Genomic DNA, 4,827 nt, shown 5'->3' on the forward strand with positions numbered 1-4,827 from the left:
TATATTTCTTTTTTTAAATTATCTTCTTACCTTTTATGCTCCCACAATATATCGTGTACATTTGCATCACTGAGTGATTACTTGGTGTCAATACTGAGCAAACATTTAATATACAATAGATAGTATGATGACTATTGTTTACAAATTGACTAAATACGTAGTCAGTTTTGTAAACAATGGCTTGACGAACGGCTCCAATTGTGACTTCCCACAAGAATCGCCTGGAAACACAACAATGAAATTGTCATAGTGTGACCACGTGGAAATAAGGGGATCTTCCGATAGTAAATAGCACATTAGGATTGTGTCTGAAACTCTTCGGGGTTGTATATTATCATTTCATATTCATTCATGTATTTTGTATTTTAAAACTCCTAAAAAAGTTATATTTAGAAGAAAAAAGATTTTTAAATATTTTAATATAGACTTCGTTACTTTAGGAATACAACGCCTGGTACCTAAATATTGTAAATTGGTTACTATTTGCAGTAGTTCTTAAAATCATGATAAATATAAGATGTTTAAGATACTAAGTAGCGAAAATGGTACACTATTATGCCTAGTAAAAATCTAATAATTCAATTGTTAGATTGGATTCAAGATTCACTTTAATCAGGTCCGGTTGGTTGTGAAGAGATCATTAATCTACGGTCAACTATCTACACCTCATTACATTTTAAATCCCTATTTATAGAGATGCGACATCGATAAAAAACATCGATATTCAATACTAAAACATCGATGTTAAAAAACCATCGACAAAAAACATCGATGTTTGTTTTTTAACCATTTCAGTAACATAAAGACTGTTCTAAAGACTACCCATGCTCCGGCCAGTCAGAAGTGCTTTTTCAATCAACCAATAGGACATGAACTCCAAAAAACATCGATGTTTTTGAAAATCGTTGCTTACAATACATTACCCAAAAAACATCGATGTTTTTAAAGAACTATTTCAGAAACATAAGGTCTATTCCAACGATAACGCATTTTACGGCCTGTCAGAAGTGGTTTTTGAAAGTAAGAATCCGACATCGACTATAAAAAACATCGATGTTTTTAAAATATCGTTGCTTACAATACGTTACCCGATATACATCGACGTTTTTGAACATCCATTCGAGTAACATAAGGTCTGTTCCAACGATCACGCATTCTACCGCCTGTCAGAAGCGGGTTTTGAAACTAACAATCCGACATCGACAACAAAAAACATCGATGTATTTTTGGCAATGTATTGTAAACAACGATATTTTAAAACATCTATGTTTTTTTGGGTAATGCATTGTATGCAACGATATTTTAGAACAACGATGTTTTTTGTTGTCGATGCTCCATTCTTTCATACAAAAAACACTTCTGACTGGTCTGAGCATGCGTAGTCGTTGGAACAGATCTTATGTTTCTGAAATAGTAGTTCAAAAACAACCATGTATTTTTGGCAATGTATTGTAAACAACAATATTTTAAAACATCGATGTTTTTTGGAAAAAGTATTGTAAGCAACGATATTTTTTTTTTAAATCATCGATGTTTTTTGGGTAATGCATTGTATGCAACGATATTTTAAAACATCGATGTTTTTTGTAGTCTCGAGGTTCCATTCTTTCATACAAAAAGCACTTCCAACTGGCCGTAGAATGCGTGATCGTTGGAACAGATCTTATATTCCTGAAATGGTTGTTCAAAAATATCGATGTATTGTAAGCAACGATATTTTAATTTTGAGATTTGATATTTTATAACATCGATGTTTTTTGTAGGTGATATAGGATTCTTGGTTTTAAAAACCACTTCTGACAGGCCGTAGAATGTGTGATCATTGGAACAGACCTTATGTTACTCAAATGGATGTTCCAAAACATCGATGTATTTTGGGTAATGTATTGTAAGCAACGATATTTTAATATTGAACAATGATATTTCTAAACATCGATGTTTTTTTTGTCAATTTGCATTCCTTTTTGCAAAAACCTCTTCCGACTGGCGGGAGTATGCGTAGTCGTTGGAACAGACCTTATGTTACTGAAATGGTTGTTCAAAAACATCAATGTATTTTAGGTAAAGGTTTGTATGTAATGTTTTAATATTAAGCATAGACATTTTAAAACATCGATGTTTTTCTAGTAGTAATTTATCTTTATTACGTCGTTAGCGTGATGGTTGGAGGTCCTTTTTTATTCCACCACATTGTTGACAGGAAATTGTTTATACCGTAATTTTTTTGTTTTCATTTAGTTATTTTTGAAAAAAAAAAAAAAAAACAATTAAAGATTGGGACAAACGTAAAACATCGATGTTAGAAAAACATCGGATTAAAAACATCGATGTTTTCAAAAACATCGCCATCGATGTCGCATCCCTACCTATTTATTAAGGCATAATTATAGAATTGTCTGTTAGCTCAGTTTTGTAATGAGGCAGTTGACATCAGCATTACAACACCGATAAAGACGCAGCCTAACCTTAAATAGAAGTGCCATGGAGAATGCATATATCAGCAGTCTTGCACAACTGTACGGGCCACTTCGGTGCTAGGATACGGCACGGCATCCGATCAGTGTATATCTGTTTTGACGTGTTCTGGGGAATGTCTATATTAGTTCTGTATACATATATATACGTTACTCCTTGTCAGTAGGATGATCATTGCTAAAAAGAATTATCATTAATCATTAATCATTTATTGATTGTTATTTACTACTGTATAACATATATAGAACAAGTAAATTTGCTGTAGGTGAGATAGTGACATGATAAAAACATATGGAGAATCTACCCATTGTTAGAACTCCAATAACATTTCTAGTGGAGAAGCCTATTTTCTTTTCAGACGCCTAGGAGGATTATTAGGTAATGAAGGAGAAGCCAGGTTAGAAACAAGTGGATTTGGGTAATTTATCATGGAAGGAATGGTATCTGCATGCAACATATGCAACATTGAGGTCCCCATGGATGACTTGATTTGTGACAAAGTTAAGGAGCATTAAGGATTGTACGAAGGATTTTAACATGTAAGGATTGGATTCGGGAGGAATTGGATGGTTTATTGGAGCCCCAAAGCTCAACTCCGTATGTCCAAATAGGCCTTATAATAGTCATGTAGATCAGTCTTTTGTAATGGATTGGCAATTTAGACCGTTTATCTAGTAAATGTTGTAATAGTCGAAACTAAAAAAAAAAAATAATAATAGATCTGTACTGCTTCAACGAATAAAGCAGTGGTTACCAAATATTTTTGGTCCTACCGCCCCCTTTTTAGGAAAAATATTTCACAGCGTCCCCTGGAAATCAATTTTTAAAACCTTTTAATAGCATTCAATAGGAAATATATATGTATTAATATTTCTACCTTTTTCGTAAACTATAGCAAATAAAGGTATAAATTAGAAACATTGATCTTGGAAATTTTTAAACTATCTATTGAACTCAAAATAGAATGTATTGGGTTATAAAATAAGTTCATAGCGTTTTTAAATATTTCAATTAATTCCTCTCAGTGTTTATAAAATCATGTTTACTTGGTCAATAATGTTTACATATTCTAAAAAAAGATTAGTTAAGGTGCTTTTATGCATCAGTTTCAACTGAAATTCTTTATCTATAAGTGATATTTTGCTTGCTCAAAATCGAAGAGAATAAAATTCATTTTCGTGATTTGATAATTTTTTTTTCCCGAAAAGGAAAGTCCGCTGCTAAGACGGTTAATAAAATTGGCAGTGTGTATGGCGATGATGCCTTAGGAGAAAGCATCGTCCGTAAGTGATTCGCTCGGTTCAGAACCGGAAATTTTGACTTGAAAGACGCTTCAAATGTTGATGATGACCAAATTCAAGCATTGGTCACAGACAACCCTAATAATAAAAAAATAAAATTAAATCTATACCGCTACAACCTATAAAAGGTCTGGGATGCAAATCGATTATATAAAGTGGTACTTACGGCAAGTCGATTGTATCGAAAATTTACTATAGCGTTCTAAGTATATACCTGTCTTACGGTAAGTCGATTATATCGAAAATTTACTATAGCATGCTAAGTATATTTCCGCCTTAAATCTGTGATTTCAGTCTCGTACCACTTTTCGTTTTTGAGCTAGGCTGGCCACATACACACACACACACACACACACATACACACACACACAAACAGACACTGACCATTTTGCAAGACTTGTTTATTTGAATTTAGGTGACCTCAAAACGTGTATTTCTGTCGAAAACTGGAATTAAAAATTATGCTATTTCACAATACTTAGTGTATGTTTAATAAACGTTTTAGTAAATGTAAAAAAATAAAAAAGGGCTACAATGCGAAGATAACTACTTGATGACTTCATTCATAAAAAAACAACCGATATTCTTTTGTTTAGTCTTCGGCTGATATATGTTGGTGAATCGGTTGTTTAATGAATTCATTCATAAGAAACATTCCGACTTAACACCGTACCTACTCTTCTATTTAAGGTAATTAATTTAATTTTTTTTTTTAAATTTATTTAATTTAATTTACAACTGTACAAAATAATACATTAAGTAAATATGTTCTATGTTTCATATACACTTGAAAATCTTAGGAAGGAACCACCCATTGGTGGTACTTCAAACATTAATTTAAATTAGAAGGTCCCGTGGCCATCTTCTTTTCAGACGCCTCAGAGGATTATCAGGGATTGTCAAGGATGAAAGATTAAGAATTAATGGGTTAGGATGGTTAAGGAGTTGGGAATGAAAAGACGCATATCTGTTTTGAGACAAATTTGCAACGAATGGGATGCTATGGTGTTTGTGAATGAGTTTATTTGTAACGTAATAAGGGAAATCAAGG

This window comes from Halyomorpha halys, unplaced genomic scaffold (assembly GCF_000696795.3).
Source record: "Halyomorpha halys isolate HHAL.00 unplaced genomic scaffold, Hhal_1.1 Scaffold502.1, whole genome shotgun sequence".
In the NCBI taxonomy this organism is placed as follows: domain Eukaryota; kingdom Metazoa; phylum Arthropoda; class Insecta; order Hemiptera; family Pentatomidae; genus Halyomorpha; species Halyomorpha halys.